A 17,622-nucleotide genomic window follows, 5' to 3' on the forward strand; every position below is an offset into this window, starting at 1 on the left:
CAGCAATTTGGGCAAATTCATCTTCAAGTTAATGAAAGAAGTTGCACTTAACTACTATGGACTATTGCATATGGGCCTGACCTTAGATTTCCTATGTCGTAGATGACTTTTTATGTGATTACTCTAATCATATGAACTCATCAAGCATGGTAGAAAAAGAAATTATTTAGATCTTCTGTCGAAAAATTAGGCCATTTAATGCTTCAAGTGGGCCACAATCCACGGAACAAATGAATGACTAGGAAATTTAGTTTGAGTCATTCATTCTTTCATACATCATGGCCCACCTAAGGATGAAATGTCCTGATTTATGAGCCAAAATAATTAATCAATGTGGCCTGCCCAATAGAAATTCTAGCATTTAGCAATCACGATCATACCTTAAGGGCCTGTTTGGCCTGCGGATTAGGAGGTATTAGGAGGGATGGGATGGATTTTAAGGTAATGATGGTGGTGTCAGTGGATTGGTTTAAGATCCATGGGATTGCTATATCCCGGGACAAGTTCACCGAGTCTGTTTGGCACGCCCGGCATATCACGGAATTTTACCTTCCAATCCTTTCCAATCCATCCGACCAAACACGCCCCAAGTACGATTGAACAGGATTAGGAGGGATGGGATCAATTTTAAGGTAATGATGGCGATGTCAGTGGATTGGTTATAGAAGAAGAAGAAGAAGAAATCCTTGGTAATTTTAAACTTATAGAAGCCTAAAATGGCATTCTTCACATAAATGGCTCTCAATATGACAAAAATCACCTCAAAATCAAAGTAAGTTTTTTTTTTTTTCATAATATGAGAAAAATTGTTGTAACAATCTTATTACTTATATAAGTGTAGAAGAGAAGAACCTGCTCAGAAAGGGACTTTTTCATGTAGGTAATCTGACGTTGCAGATGAAGGTTCTCCATCTTTGCAATTGATAGAAATGAGATAAAATGGAACTAAGGAGAGTACATGCATGCTAGTTAGAACTTAGAACAGGGCCTTACTATTTTAAACGTATTTTAGTAAATTTTTATTTACTAATATAATTATACTTTGGCAGGATTTTAAATATCATTTTAGATGCCGAGTTCCCTGTTTGTCACCAACATGGAACTTCCCTGTTTGGTTCCTAATCTGTAAATTTGGGACTCATTATTAGTTCATCCATGCCATTGATTTGATGCCCGCCATCATGGATGAAACATGAAATAAAAAATAAAAAATCTCCCTAATTGGAATATCCTAAATACCAAATCGTTTTCTTCATTGAATGTAGACTGTTAGTGCATTTTGTTTTTAAACGTGTATTGACATACCTAAAATGGAAAGGTTAGAATCAACCAAATGAAGAGATTTTTCAGTGAGATTTACACTGAAAAAAGGACAATGAGAACCTAATTACCCTATCAGTTAAATGAAGTTTGAAGCAACTTCTGGAAGAATACTCTTGACTCATGAGGTCCTACTTTTACCAATCCACATGAACCATGTTCCCAAAGGACAAGTAGCATTGTAATGACAACACATAGGAAGATGCACCTCTGAAAACAAGAACAAGGAGTACAGAAAATTTAGATTTTCCTGTGAGATTATAAAACAATGATATTCAATTATTGGCATCAAATGAACTACATTTCCCTTAAAGTTTATAGCCCATCAAAGACATAAATTCCACCTGAATTTTAATTCGATGTTTGGGACCATCCTATAATGTGCGGCTTACCTATGATGGCCCATCCCTTTGATAAATGAACATCACATGGAAATGAGAGCAAAGTGGAGAAAAGAAATCAACAAAGAATAACTTTCTTTGAAAATGAAACATTTTCCAAAGAAAATCTATTTTCTTGGAAACAAATTTTCAAGAAAACTTGTTTTAATTAGACAAAAAAATTAAACGTAAGATTAGTAAACTTAAAAATAAATCTCCTAGTTGTATCCAGGAGTGCTGGACAGAGAGACAGACATGCGTCAACACTTGACACAGCTTAATTTCAAAAGAAGTGCCATGTCTTTGTTACATAGGTTTGGATGCATCCCTTGTTCTTTACATAAGTTTGGAACTTTGGATGCATCCCTTGTTCTTTCTCCACATATCCTTTTGAATTTATTAAAATGACAAATTTATTAAAATCATAGGAAATACAAGCTTTTCCATAATTTCAATTTCTGTACCACAAACATTAGTCTTTTAAGAGAAATACAAGCTAAGTATGCAAAAATATGGTAAAGCATAATGCATGAAGCTTTTATCAAATTATGGAAAAATGGTAATTAATAATCTAAGAGTAATTAACCATCATTCGAGCCTTAAATGACTTTGCCATACCTTCCACTGCTTTCACACCTCCAGAAACGACATAGTTACCCTACCATTATGGAATGAATTTAATGTCAAATATTGAGAAATAAAGAAAGGCTTCCTGAATTGGATAAAAGAAAATACTCAATGACAATCTTACTGGACAGAGGAAGTTTGCAATTTGATCTTTATTTTTCTCATCTACTTCTTCATTAGGTGCATCGCATAGCAGCTGGACCTTTTCTGAATCTAGTTCTATGACACCAACCAAGTACTGTTAGCAGCATCTGCAACTTCCTGAAGAAATTGAAGAAGTATAATTGACTAGCAAAATGTCTTGAATCTATCAATACCAGGTTTTGCAAAGAGAAACTATTGATCATCTACCTAAGGAATGGAAAGAGAAACTACCCAGTGAGCCAGTTTAGATGCCCCCCTACATGGCTTCTCCTCTGACCTTGACCAGCCAGAGTCCATCCTCGAAACCTGTAATGCAGAACATCTAATCCAAGATATCCAAAACCCATTTGACTCTCACATCATTTCCACACACAAGTAGAACAGATCCAGTCATTACCAAGTCAGAACCGATACCGAGCATTAAAACCTGAAATTGTGTTAATAATCCCATTACCAGGAGCAGTTTAGAGAGAGAAATGACTTTTGTTTTATTAGTAAGAAATGACAAAAATAGATATGCAAAATTGCAACCCCTAGAGTTCAGGCATGCACATTCTTTCTTATGGCAAATCCTGAGCAAGAAACACACAGCTAGGTTATACCTCGCTCATTGCATCTGCAACATAAAATTTTATGAGATCTTCATAAAGATTGGATGATCTCTGAATTTCAGCCGCATCAGCCCAATACTCTAGGACCAGAAGTGCATTTTCACAACACCTGCAGTAGCATAGAAATTAAAATTAAAAAAGAGGAAGGCTCTAAGAACTGTGGAGAGGTTACTGCCACTAGAAGAAAATTTTTAAGGATATTCAGGTACTACCAAGTGCGCTTGCATTGGTTGGACAGCTATCATGAATAAAATTCTTATTGGCAACCTTCTCAGCGGTGGCTTCTGTTTCGAGTACAGGTATCATGTTGTGTTGTAGAAGAGACCACATATCATTTATTCCTCAGCCCACTGGATTGATTTAGCATTCTTTCATTGAGTATCATGGTATCTAAGATATGTTGACAATCTGATCTAGCTGGCCTTTTCAGTTAAACCTTAAATGACAAAATTTGTAGACGCTGTCTGCAGCAATTTTATGGGAATACTGAAAGTAAGGAATAACAATTCTTCTAAAAACAGAGTGAAAATATTGGCATTGGCATGGTGAGCCAGCAGACGAAGGACCTCTAATTGCATTGGCATACAAGTAACTCAGATTAATATATCCAATTTGTCAGCACCAACTTAGATGCATCATAATCTAAAAATTACCTTGATTTGATTACCTAACTAACCAATTGTGGACAAGTATCAGATGGTTAAAATTGAAAAATAAAAATAAAAAAATCCAACAGTTCAACAAATAAGTTTCCACAAATCAAGGTTAAGATTGTTGAACCAATCTGATTTTCAAATTATATCCTCTATCTACAGTGGACCCCACAATTTGAATGGCATAATGAGAAAATGCACGTCACGGTTACAGATCTGTCTCTAAGTGTCTGTGTATCATGCATCAAACTCTACCAAAGTATGAAGCCCACTGTAGAAGCTTCAAACATCAGAACACTGATCCCATGGTGCCCGTGAGGGCCATAAGAGTGATGAGCCCTCACTGCATCATAAGAGCTAAAATATTCAAGAAGCTCTTGATTTCCCATGCCTAGACACTGCAATTTGTGTCCAAACATAAAATAATGTGCCCGGGGTTCAGGTAAAATAATATTAAGCCGCAATTTACAAGATGATCTTGAAATGCTTGAAGCATCTCTACTGGCATTTTCTGTTCTCCAAGCCCAACTTCCCAAATCTGAAAGAGAGATGTCAGAACTCTTCCATTTGGAAAATAGAGTCTAATTCAGTTGGAATTCAGATCATCATTATAAAATAAAATAAAAATAGGGATGTGCCTGATTGTTTGTGTAGACAAGGGCTTGCATCTTGAACATGCGGGCCATGTTGGCACATATGCATGGCGGTTGTGTATAAGAATTTGATCAAAATAAAATCCATCCTTATTCCTATCTTCTGTCAACACAATCAAAATCAGAAACTAAAGCAACCCAGATCAAGAAATTCAATCCTCATCATTGAAGTTAACCACCAATACAAATTCCTTCCAATCGAATAAAAACATATCAAAAAAGAAAATCCCAAGTAAATATCATTTGATATAAACACTAAAAATCACTATTTAAACACACCCTTTTCCTTGTACTTCTAGTAACACAACAATACACTAGCATAACAGTATTTAATCGCCATGAAAGCTTCTCTACCGCATACATGGCCTACATCTCACACGGCTAATATGGACACCTCAATCACATTGCCAAGCACCTAATTAGTATGTTTTTGGTCTAATTGAGGATACAACTAGAAGAATTATAATCTGATGTCGAGGTGTGATCTAGCAGAATCAGAAATGTAGCAGGTAACTCATTACTATAGTGTTTAGAAGAAGCATTCAAAACAGGATGATGGAGATCCAACCATAAACTATGAATGAAGCCTATTAGATTGTGATGCACATGCAGGAGAAGCACATTTGGATGACAACTGATTCCTCTAATGGCTGAGAGTCCCAGGTCTTATGAATTGTTTGAGCAATATCCATATTAACGAATTCAAGAAGGAGAGGTTCACCCACTCCACGACAAAAAGCAAGTATTTGCATTTAATCCGTTTGGATACCACTAAATAAGTTACTTTTTCTACTTACAACAGTAGATAAGTGACTTATTTCAGATAAGCATGGCTTGGCCTGTCCAAGGGGTGGCCCTGCTTCAGACCATGCTTGAACCTGTCATGTATGGCCCAATCAGTTCTTGGGTCAGGCCTGGTCTCAGGTTATTTTTGCCTGGCCCCACTTGGTATGTATGTGTTCTATTCAACAAACATTCAAGTCCAATCTGATTAAGGGATGTATTAGGTCAGGCCCTGTTTGGGTATGACCTCAGGGTTTGGGCCTTAGCATCAGACAAGGCCTAGCCCATATGTGGCCATGGCCACCCCTGGCTTGTTTGGCACATGACCTGACTTCAGTATTTAAGGCACTGGTAAGGTGTGGACATATCTATAAAATGTGCCACCCCACATTATCCTAGGGCCCAAAAATCAGCTGAGGTGGGTCATAAGGGAGGGAGATTTTTGGGGCAAGACAAAAATCAGGTTGTACTGCATCTCACCTTGTTCCCTGTGTTGTGGCCCACTAGAGTTTTGGATGGAATTGATTTTTTAGCACCGTAATAATTTGAGGGGACGCATCTGATGTACAGGTTGGATGTGATATATACACCACATAGGCCCCACATTACACTTAAGTAATTCCATAATTAGGCCATTAGTGGCTAAGTAGTCAATGGTCCAAGTTCAGTGAAGTGTTATTGCGTGGAATTAAAACAAAAAATGAGCATAGAATGTCCAAAAAAATGCTATCGGAATATTACAATTTAGAAATACAAGGATTAGAACCAATGCTCAAGAACATTCTATCGGTGTGTGGGGTCAGCACTGGACAATCAGGTAAGCTCAATACAATGAAACAAACGAGTTGAGTTTTAATTCAGACATTTTTTTTTTTGTAGGAACAAATTTCATAGGAAGAAACTAGGTGGGGGCAGGGGAAGTTAGGAATCAAGATACAAGGTTAAGAACACTAGTGCCTACTTGAAAAACTAATAAAAAGACTAGTTGAAATGGCATCTACAGATATAAAAACTGTTTCTACCTTGTAGTGTTAGAATAGTGCGGTAATCACATAACAATACCATAACCAACCCCATAACTGCTAAAAGAAAATCACTAACATGGCACAAGAAATCACAGTAAAATAAAATGATGTGTTAACTTTTGAGTTTTGACCAATCCGTGGTAACTTAACCCCTGTACATATTCTCAACAGAGTAAGTCTCCCAACACTGTTTCAGACACTATCTTTCAAAAGAAAAATCAAACACTCCACTAGTATTAGAAAATAAATACTGGCATGGGTTGCTAGAACCAATAATGTGAAGTGCATCTCTTGATTTGTACAGTACTACAGCTTACTCTTACCATATATTAGCAAATAAATACCAGCACAGGTTGCTAGAACTTACAATATGAAGTGCATCTCTTGATTTCCACAGTACTACAGCTTACTCGTACCTTTCTCTATTGGCTTAGAAAATGGGCCAACAAATAAAATCTTGATTTGGGAGTTGAAGTGCATAGCACAACTTCCCAAAGCACCAATGACTCAAAGTTTTCCATCAAACTTAACTTCTCTCTTTGAGAAAAAGCTACCATAACAAGAACACTCAAGGACCCGTTTGGACACACTGTCACAGCCAGGGTTCGGAGACAATACACTGATTTTGAAGCCTGTTTGGATCCCACCAGCAATTGTCAGTTTGGGACCCACCCAATGATTTAGTAGGCAAATCGACGAGATTTCAGAAACTTATTTGGCTGCAGTACCTTCCCACAGTCAGCAGTCAACAGTCTATCCAAACCGGCCCCAATGGAGTTCCATGAAGTGTGTTCTGGAACACATATACCTTACACATTGCACTTGCTTAAACCTTCATGGTGATTGTTGAGGAAAATAATATGACAAGTCCGAAGACTCGATTATTTTATGGACTAACTCTACTAAAACCGACTAAAAGATCCGAGCCAATAGTTCGGGTCAAGCAAGGTAAAGCCAAAGGAGAGACTTGTTCAGATTTGTCGGAAATGAATCCCGACCGAAGTTGAGAGTCGAGAGCCTTAGGCGAGTATAGGGCACATCAAGTTGACTCTGTTAACGAGGCAGCAATGTCTAAAGAGACCTATTAAAGGTCCCAAATTAGAAAGCCACCTGACCGATTATAAAAACAACCCATGTATGGTTGGTTGCAGTATCGGTTATCGGATAGAAGGAAAACATCGGTCCTGAACCGACCTAGTTTTGTCCGATAGTAGGCAAAAAGTCTCCTATGTAAGCCAGCTGAGATTACAAATCTATTGAGGCCGAGCCAAGCAAAGGAGAGACGGTGTAATCTTAAACACCATCCCAAGAATCTTGTATAAGGATCCCCGGTCCCGGAAATCTCAGGATCGGGAAGTATCCGTAAACAAAACACCATGTAAATCAAATCTCCAAATATCGGGAAAGAATCCCCATACGGCAGGATCTTCCTTCTCTTATAAATAGGAGAGAGTCCAAGGATGAAAGGTACACAAAAAAATCTCTCCCGAACTCCCTCAATACAATACGACCCAGATTCCTGGCCTGACTTTAGCATCGGAGGGTCCCCTGCTCTAGCCAGGGTCTCCTTTGTCTTCTTCCTGCGTAGGCACTCGCCAGCCAGAAGAAGGGACAACCAGATTTTTACATCAACAGTTTGGCGCCGTCTGTGGGAAACGATACAAAAATTCATTTCCTACGCTTTATCCAGAGGTTGAAAAACGTGTTTTAATGGTAGTCACTAGAAGAACAATCCCAGAAGATCCGAATGAGGCTGTCGCCGTTGAGCCATCGGATACAAACGCTGTTCGAGGGACTTAAGCTCAGAATTCCACTGCTCGACCAGCGACCTCTGCTGGGACGAGGAACACTCAGCGGAACCGAGGTAATGGACGACTGGATAAAGAGGTACAGGAACTCAAATCCGACGTCAACGTCATAAAACAGCTGTTGGAAAAATACACCGGCAGCAAGTTCCGCCGGGTATTCAGACGACTAACGCCCCGCAGCAAGTTGTTGATCCCGAGCCTGATGTCCCGCAACCGACAATCCCCCAGAAAAGTCAGCCCCAAGGTCCATCCGAGCCTGCCCCCACTCATTCCGCTACTGTCGTTCTGCATCCCACTGACCTCTGACATGAAATCGATCGGCGAAGGTGAAGTCGGCCTCCGGTTGAGCGAATGGCTGAAAGTAATGAACCTTGGAAAGCCGACCTTCAAGATTTCAGGAGGGAGGTATGGGAGGAGATCGAAGACATGAAGCAGGGTTGGGATTTGCATCAGAATCGGCCCGAAACAAAAGCGTCCCCGTTTGTGGAGGAAGTAATGCAGGCCCGGCTACTGGAACGTTTCCGTCTTCCGCAAATTACATCTTTCACGGGTAAAACCGACTCAACTGAGCAAATCGAATGCTTTCGAACGTACATGGAACTACATGATGCCTCGGACGTCGTGATGTGCTGGGCCTTCTTCCTCACCTTAGTAGACGTAGCTCGACTTTGATTCAAACATCTGAAATCAAAGTCCATCCGAACATTCACAGAACTTAGTGACGCCTTCCTTACCAATTTTATTAGCGGGAAGAAGAAGTTGAAACCTCCAGTGCATTGTATATCTTTAATCGTTTTTGGAGACTATGTCAAGCAGGGCTTTTATCTTTTCCAGGTTAGCTTCAACGGTATGCTGACGTCTTTGCTTGGAGCCATGAAGATATGCAAGGAATCGACTCGTCAGTGATCACCCACCGACTCAATATTGATCCGACTTACCGACCAATCCGACAGAAGCGACAACAATGGTTGATTTCCTGATAGTCGACCAATCGTCCGTGTACAATGCTATACTCAGTCGACCCTCTCTGAGTATCCTCCATGCCGTCGTTTGTACGTACCACCTCTCCATGAAATTTTCGACTAAGTCGGGAGTAGGAGTCGTTAAAGGAGATCAGCAGGACGCGAGACGTTGCTACATGACAGCTATAAAAATACCCATCGAGAAAGCTCCAGCCGAAGTATCAATGATTGAGTCGCTAGACCCCCGGGTTGAGACGCATGAACAAGGGCAGCCAGTTGAAGATCTTGTCTCAATGCCCTTGGTCGAGACAGACGAGTCCAAAACAGTGCAAGTTGGCTCGTCTCTGCGACCACCCTTGAGAGATAATTTGATAGCCCTGCTCCGACGATATGCTGACGTATTTGCTTGGAACCATGAAGATATGCAAGGAATCGACCCGTCAGTGATCACCCACCGACTCAATGTCGATCCGACCTGCCGACCAATCTGACAGAAGTGACGACCTCTCGGCCCCGAAAGGTACATTGTCATAAAAGAAGAGGTTAGCAAGCTCCTCAAGGCAAAATTCATAGAAGAGATATACTATCCGGAATGGGTAGTAAATGTCGTACTGGTGAAGAAAGCTAATGGGAAGTGGCGAGGCTGTATCTACTATATCGACCTACATAAAGCCTGCCCGAAGGACAACTTTCCTCTTCCAAGGATAGACTAGTTGGTAGATAGTACCGCGGGGCATGAACTTCTTAGCTTTATGGATGCGTATTCAGAGTATAATCAAATTGTAATGCATCAGTCCGATAAATCTAAAACAACCTTTATCAGTAACAAAGGCCTTTATTGTTATTGTGTGATGCCATTTGGTTTGAAAAATGCTGGTGTGACTTATCAGAGATTGGTGAACAAAATCTTTGCTCGGCTGATCGGCCGAACGATGGAAGTGTACATTGATGACATGCTTGTTAAAAGTATAGACGCGACCGACCATATAGCCGACTTAGAAGAAATGTTCCTCATCTTACGTAAGTTCCGAATGAAACTGAACCTGAGCAAGTGCGCCTTTGGCGTAAGCTCAGGAAAGTTCCTCAGTTTCTTGGTCAGTCAACAAGGGATATAAGCTAACCCAGAAAAGATAAAAGCCTTGCTTGACATGGAGTCTCTAAAAACAATTAAAGATATACAAAGACTGACTGGATGGATAGCAGCACTTAATCATTTCATGTCCAGAGCCATGGATAAATGTCTCCCGTTCTTCAGACAGTTGAAGGGACGGCAAACGTTGAATTGGACGGAAGAGTGCGAAGCAGCGTTTCAACAGTTAAAGTCTTATCTCGGATCCCCCCAATCTTATCGAAACCCGAGTCAGGAAAAGCTCTGCTGTTGTACCTAGCGGTGTCCAAGGCAGTAGTTAGCTCGGCCCTGATACGTGAGCACGAAGGAAAGCAGCTGCCAGTTTCTACGTCAGCAAAGCACTATTACCGATGGAGATGAGATACCCACTCTTGAAAAAGGTGGCCTTAGTTCTAGTAGTCTCCTCGCGCTAACTTCGACCATATTTCCAAGCCCATACCATCGTCGTAATGACCGATCTCCCACTGCGTCAGATTCTACAGAAATCGGATGCATCCGGCCGACTTACGAAATGGGCGATCGAACTTAGCGAATTCGACATTCAATATAAGCCGAGAGTAGCAATCAAAGGGCAAGCTGTGGCCGACTTCATTGCTGAAGTAACACCATAGGCCAACCCGATGAATGAGCATACTGCCGAGCCCATTGAAGAATTAACTGCTGCTTCTCCCGTATCATCGCCCGACCCGATACCCTGGAAGCTATATGCCGACGGTTCCTCCAACTCTAAGGCAAGCGGGGCAGGAGTAGTTATAGAAACTCCAGATCAAACGTACATGCAATATGCCTTAAGACTTGGATTTCAAGCGTCGAACAATATAGCAGAATATGAAGCATTGTTGCTCAGGCTTCGACTCACGGCCAGCTTGAGTGTTAGGCATCTAAATGTTTTCAGTGATTCTCAGCTAGTTGTTAACCAAGTTACCGGTGCATATCAAACAGGGAAAGAACAATTAAAAGAGTATATGGAGAAAGCAAAAGAACTGATCAAAGGCTTTCAATGTTGTATCGTTACTCAGATTCCTCAGATAAAGAATGCCAAAGCCAACCTATTAGCAAAACTCGCCTCCGCCGACGAAGACGATATACCCAGGTCTGTTCCGGTCGAGTACGTCGCTAAGCCGAATATCGATGAACCAGTTAGCTCGATCGTACATACGATCGACTCGGAACCTTCTTGGATTGAACCGATCATCCGATATCTCAATAAGGGTGAGTTGCCTGAAGACCGCGCCGAGGCCCGACGATTAAAGGTCCGAGCCTCCCGTTATACCATACTCAACGGGACGTTATACAAGAAAGGTTATTATACTCCACTGCTGTGATGTCTAAACCCTAGCTAAGCGAACTATGTACTACGAAAAATCTACGAAGGGATCTGTGGAAACAATTCAGGAGGATGGTCACTTGCACATAAGGTATTGTGTCAGGGATACTACTGGCCGACTATCCAACATGACGCTCGTAAGCTCATTCAAAAATGCGACAGATGTCAGAGATTCGTAGTTTTCCCAAGACGACCTCCAGAAGCGCTGACACCTATGACCGGTCCTTGGCCCTTCGCACAATGGGGAATTGACATCATAGGGCCACTCCTAGTGGGAAGAGGCCAGACCAAGTTCGTTGTCGTGGCCGTGGATTACTTCACGAAATGGGCCAAGGCTGAGCCGTTGGTGAAAATAACTGAACAGAAGATCATTGATTTCGTGTGGAAGAACATTGTCTGTCGGTTCTGAATACCCCAAACCATTGTTACCGACAATGGAAAGCAGTTTGACAATAATAACTTTCGTGAAATGTGTGGCAACCTTGGGATTAGAAACATGTACTCATCGCCCCACCATCTTTAGACCAACGGGCAAGTTGAGGCAGTCAACAAGATCATCAAACACCACCTCCGGACCAAGCTCGACCGAGCCAAGGGAGCGTGGGCTGAAGAACTCCCAGAAATATTGTTGGCATATCGAACTACAGCATGAACTGCTATGGGCGAAACTCCTTTCTCCCTTGCTTATGGCTTGGAAATCGTCACTCCGGTCGAGATCGGATTGCCTTCAGCCCGAGTCAGTTCATTTAACGAAGAGGATAATGAACAACTCCTAGCACTCGGACTCGTGGACGAACGAAGAGAATGAGTGTTCACTCCCCAAGTGCAGGGTTGCGATGTAGTAATAAACTCTTGGTTCTATAACGTCTGAGTCAAGGACAGACGTTTTCGAGTGGGAGACATGGTTCTTCGAAAGACGTTCCTCAATACTAAGGAAGTCGGCTCAGGAACACTGGGACCCAACTGGGAAGGGCCCTATATCGCCTCAGCCACCATTCGACTAGGGACATATAAGTTAGAAGACCTAACCAGACGACTACTATCTCACCCGTGGAACGCCGAGCATTTGAAAACCTATTACCTCTAAAGTCCGCACGGTAAAGCAATGAAAGAGACTCGGGAAAAATAAGCATGTAAACTGAGTCAAAAATGAATAAAATGAAACTGATCATGTTCATTTATCGGTATGTTATATCAAGTTACATCTTACTTCGGCAATATATTGTTAGACTAGAAAGGGGCAAAAGAAAGATCAGCCACAACGTGCGAATGTCTTCTTCGGTTAACGCTATTCTTGAGCTTACTCGGAGCCGGTGTTAGTGCTACAAATGGAGCCGATGATGGTACCAAAAACTGAGTTCCCAGCGGAGCTGGTATTAGTGCCAAAAATGGAGCCGATGATGGTACCAAAAATCAAGCTCCGGGGCTCTCAAGGGTCATTCGAAATGACCTCTGGAGCCTGAGCTGCTTCAGGCTCGACCTCGGTACCACCCACAACATCGTCAGGCTCAGCCGCTTCAGTCGCCGGATCCTCGGGAGGCCCATCCTCAAATTTTGAGAGGTCAAGGTCGGGAAAAAATTGCTTCACCACTTAGATGCAAGCTTGGTACCCACTCGCATATAGGCGATCTCTCTCGTCCTCGAACTTCGGAGACTCAAGGAAGTCTTTTAGGGCTTTCTCTCCCGCCTCTTTCTTGGCCATCTCGAGTGCCGTTTTTGTATCGGCCTTCAGCCGGGTTAGCTTATCCTTGGAGGCGTCATGAGCCAGGCGAAGTTGCCAACTCTCATCAGTAGCCCATTTCAGCAACTGAGCCATCCGAGCATATTCAGCAATAACATCTTCAGTCGCCTTCCGAGCCAAGCTCAACTCGCCAGTTAGCCGGCCGACCCTAGTCGAGGCGATCTCAAGTTGAGCTTCTGCCTCTGCTGCCCGTCTCTGAGCCGCTTCAACGTCCACCACATTTTTCTGAGCCTTCTCAGCCTCGGTCAGGTCTACGCTGGCTCTTAGTAAGCAAGGAGCGAGTTGCACAATAAAAAACACTACTAAGTCCGATTAAAGCTAAAAGAGACAGAGCTAGAGAAAAAAATTTGAAACCCCACCTGGAGTAAGACCTTTGCAGCATGGGAGAGTATCCGACTCCCAGGAGCTTCGAATATTGAAGCGAATTCCCTTTCGCTCCCGGCAGAAATAGCCCAAGGCACCATATTTGCCACGGCCCGACGGAAGGAGGATAGCTCCTGCGGAGCCGACTCCTCCCTTGAAATCTCCCCTCTCTACTCCTCTCTTCGTCCCGAGACTCGTTCGACGACCTGTGCTGGCTCGAGAGTCGCTTGAGACTCGACAAGGAACGTCCTCCGCCCTCTCTTCGGGGTCAGAAAAATCGACGACAGGCGAGATGACAGAGGTAGTGGTGACTGGGTAGAAGGCTCCGCGACCGAGGGAGCAGTCTTAGCCTTCTTCGGGAGCCGAGGATCCGACAGAAGGACTGACCTAGGGGGAGCCTTTAACTTCGACGGCCTCAGGAGGGGTCGAGCTTCGGCCATTTCTGTGTCAGATAAAACGCAGAATCAGAAAAATTCAAGAAGGATGTGCCTGAGTAATTCAAAGTTACCTATCACAGACGAGTCGAAGCCCGAGAGAAGAAGATGCTCCGGCTATAAGAGGGACTTCCAAGACCTGTCTTCCAAGCTCAACGTCCACAGGTCTCTGATCCGAGCTAATGTGTTGGTTGCTAGCTTCGGCTTTCTCTTGGAGATATCTGCAGAAGACGTTCAGTTAGACTCAAGAGGAGTTTAACAAAACAAGACGAGGAAAAAGGCATGCCAAGTCACCTGCTTTAGAGGACACCTGGGGAACGAGGGATTCGAACAGCCCAGGCTCGGTAGTTTTCCAGCAAACGCATGCTCAGAACCACCTCTCTCTCCAGTGCTTGTTAGAGGTAGGAGGGTCAGTTATCAAAGAACCGCCCTTGTTCCGCCAAGCACTCAAAAAATACCAGCCAGGCTGCGAAGTATTCGGCTGAACTTGGTATCGATAGAGGAACTCATCCATAGTCAGTGGGGGCTGTTCAGCCTCAGCCCACAAAATTGCACATCCAAACAAGTTCCTCCACCCATTCGGGACTATCTGCCCGGGAGCAATTCTGAGCCGAGAAAGAAAATTTCGAACAATAAGTTGTAAGGGTAAACGCAAGCTACATTGTATGGCGACTTGAAAAATTACGACCATCCCAGGAGGGGGATGGTGGGGCAATTCATTCGGAAGCGGAAGTTGAAGAATTACTGAGTCAGGGATATAATACCCTATTCGGATCCTATTTAAGTCCATCTCAGTTAAAACTAAGGGAACCGGCCCCTTTTGTTCATCTCTGACCTCCTCACTCTCGGCAGCCTCTCCTTCTTTAGCTGCCGACTCAGCAAATCGAGCCGATCTCCATAGGGGGACCGACTCAGTGGTTCCCCCAAACTCGACCCTCATCGGTCTCCCAGGAAGAGCCTACTCAGAGGTTCCTAATTCTTCCTCCTCTTCCTCTAAGTCATCCCCTAGGAAAAAGGGGGTGGGCCTGCTCGGGGCATGTCTCAAGACAAAAGGGCCCTCCGAAGCAGGGCGTTCCGCTGGAGTCCTACTGAACATCCTAGCGGTGAGTTGGAAAGCCTCATTGGCACTCATCACCATCTCTGCCAGTAAGGAAGGCAATTTCGAAATATTCCAAAAATACTCCGTTTCACCCTCATCACCAGAAATCTCCTCTTAGGGATTTGAAGGATACATAGTCACTGAACGTCAAAAAGAAAAGGGGGAAAGATAAGACTCACCGGAAAGACGATAAGCACACAGTTAAGGAGGAGGGAAGAAGGCAAGGACGGAGAAGAATGGCAGACCGCAAACACAGCTGAGAAGAGAGAAGGGAGAATGGGAGAGGAAAATGAATTGGGCAGACGAAAGTGCGAAAGTCGATCCCGCTCCTCCTTTTATAAACGAGCCATGTGACAGCAACATTTAAGGAGGAGTCAAATCGACGCCTATTTCGACTCCCCCGCCCGACACGTGGCTCATGCCGACTGACGCAAGTAACGTCTTCGCCACGTGTCTGGCGTTCATAAGCGGACAAAACGACTTAACGGCTGTTCGCTCATGCGACCTCGAGTAACGATCCATCGCATGTCAAGAACGACACAAGAAGCAATAAATACCCCATCATAACCTCGGTCTGCAATACAGTACTCCTTAGTGCCGATATAACTGACACAAGGAGTAGGGGGCTTACTGTTGGGGAAAATAATATGACAAGTCCGGAGACTCGGTTATTTTATGGACTAACTCTACTAAAATCGACTGAAAGATCTGAGCCAATAGTTCGGGTCGAGTAAGATAAAGCCAAAGGAGAGACTTGTTCGGATTTGTCGGAAATGAATCCCGACGGAAGTTGAGAGTCAAGAGCCTTAGGCGAGTATAGGGCACATCAAGTTGACTCTATTAACGAGGCAGCAATGTCTAAAGAGACCTATTAAAGGTCCCAAATCAGAAAGCCACCTGACCGATTATAAAAACAACCCATGTATGGTTGGTTGCAGTATCGGCTATCGGATAGAAGGAAAACATCGGTCCTGAACCGACCCAGTTTCGTCCGATAGTAGGCAAAAAGTCTCCTATATAAGCCAGCCGAGATTACAAATCTATTAAGGCCGAGCCAAGCAAAGGAGAGACGGTGTAATCTTAAACACCGTCCCGAGAATCTTGTAGAAGGATCCCCGGTCCCGGAAATCTCGGGATCAAGAAGTATCCATAAACAAAACACCATCTAAATCAAATCTCCAAAATATCGGGAAAGAATCCCCATAGGGTGGGATCCTCCTTCTCTTATAAATAGGAGAGAGTCCAAGGATGAAAGGTACGAAAAAACTCTCTCCTGAACTCCCTCAATACAATACGACCCAGATTCCTGGCCTGACTTTGGCATCGGAGGGTCCCCTACTCTAGCCAGGGTCTCATTTGTCTTCTTCCTGTGTAGGCACTCGCCGGCTAGAAGGAGGGACGACCAGATTTTTGCATCAATAGTGATCATTATTGTTGATTTGGTCTAATGGGCTATGGCCCAAAAGGTAAGATTTTGGTAGCCTTACAATCATCAGTGGCTTCAAGAATATGCACAAGCAATACAAGAAGATAAGTAATTGAACTGTTGAATTTGCTAGTATGACTGTGGCTCTATCACAGTGCACTCTACCTGATGAATGGCCCTGAACTGTGACACATAGAAGTCAAATCCCAGCCCTTTCAAATTTATGCAAAAATCCATCAACGGTGAAGTCTGACAAATGTTCTGGCCCTAATATAAATTGGATAACGACCCTTTTGAATTTATGCAAAAAAAAAAAAGCCCAATTATTATGATGAATGCCATCTTAGAAATGATTTCTGATAAGTAGCTACATTAGCTTAGAGCTCAAATATTTCTAGACTTCCCAGCTTCTATACAAACTTCAGATTTATTAGAACCGATATGAGTTTCCATCTGGACAGGGGATAGCCCAGAAACTGGGATATTGGCTCCATGACCTCCATGTCCCCAAAAAATGTGGCCACAAAATACAAGTTAATTAGGGATTCAACATAGCAAATCCCTAATTAAGGTTTCACATTGTAAATCCCTAATTAGGAATTCACCATTGTAAAATCCTAATTAGGGTTTCAACATTGAAGATATTCGATCGAGAGAGAGAGAGAGAGAGAGAGAGAGAGAGAGAGAGAGAGAGAGAGACCAAGAGTGATTGTGCCATGGAGGTTGCTTCGCCGCTAGATTGAGAGAGAGCTCTTGCTTGGCAGAAGGGGGAGAGAGAGAGAGAGAGAGAGAGAGAGAGAGAGAGAGAGAGAGAGAGAGAGAACTGCAGTGGGTAGCTGCTGGAGTTGCAGTAGAAGGTGGTTCTCACCGAGAATATGGGTTGTGGAGCTGCAGAGAGAGAGAGAGAGAGAGAGAGAGAGAGAGAGAGTGGGGGCGGGGAGAAGGAGAGAGTCAAGGGGCGGGGATCACAATGAGAGGGTTGTTGTTTTAATATTTATAGATACCCTTTGCCAGCGCCCAATATTACTTAGCACCGGGCAAAGGATCCCACGAAGCGCGGGATAAGCCCTGTTTTCTTGTAGTGTTGTAATCCTATCAATGGAGCGGAATTGAGTGGAAAGGAGATCGGAAACAGGT

The 17,622-nt window shown here is 43.3% G+C and overlaps 1 long non-coding RNA gene across 3 annotated transcripts; it reads right to left on the minus strand.

Moving 5' to 3' along the window:
* Positions 1-2,146: 2,146 nt before the first annotated feature.
* On the minus strand, positions 2,147-17,269 carry LOC131255922 (uncharacterized). 3 transcript variants are annotated; one of them, XR_009176520.1, is made up of 4 exons: positions 17,186-17,269; positions 2,703-3,191; positions 2,452-2,588; positions 2,147-2,358 (listed from the first exon to the last, which is right to left on the minus strand). It is a non-coding gene; the product is annotated as an uncharacterized LOC131255922 (long non-coding RNA). The 3 variants fall into 3 exon arrangements; XR_009176519.1 differs by having other exon boundaries at positions 2,318-2,588; positions 2,703-2,898; positions 3,074-3,191; XR_009176518.1 differs by having other exon boundaries at positions 2,317-2,588.
* Between the last annotated feature and the right edge of the window lie 353 nt (positions 17,270-17,622).

Source organism: Magnolia sinica, chromosome 9 (assembly GCF_029962835.1).
Source record: "Magnolia sinica isolate HGM2019 chromosome 9, MsV1, whole genome shotgun sequence".
Lineage (NCBI taxonomy): Eukaryota > Viridiplantae > Streptophyta > Magnoliopsida > Magnoliales > Magnoliaceae > Magnolia > Magnolia sinica.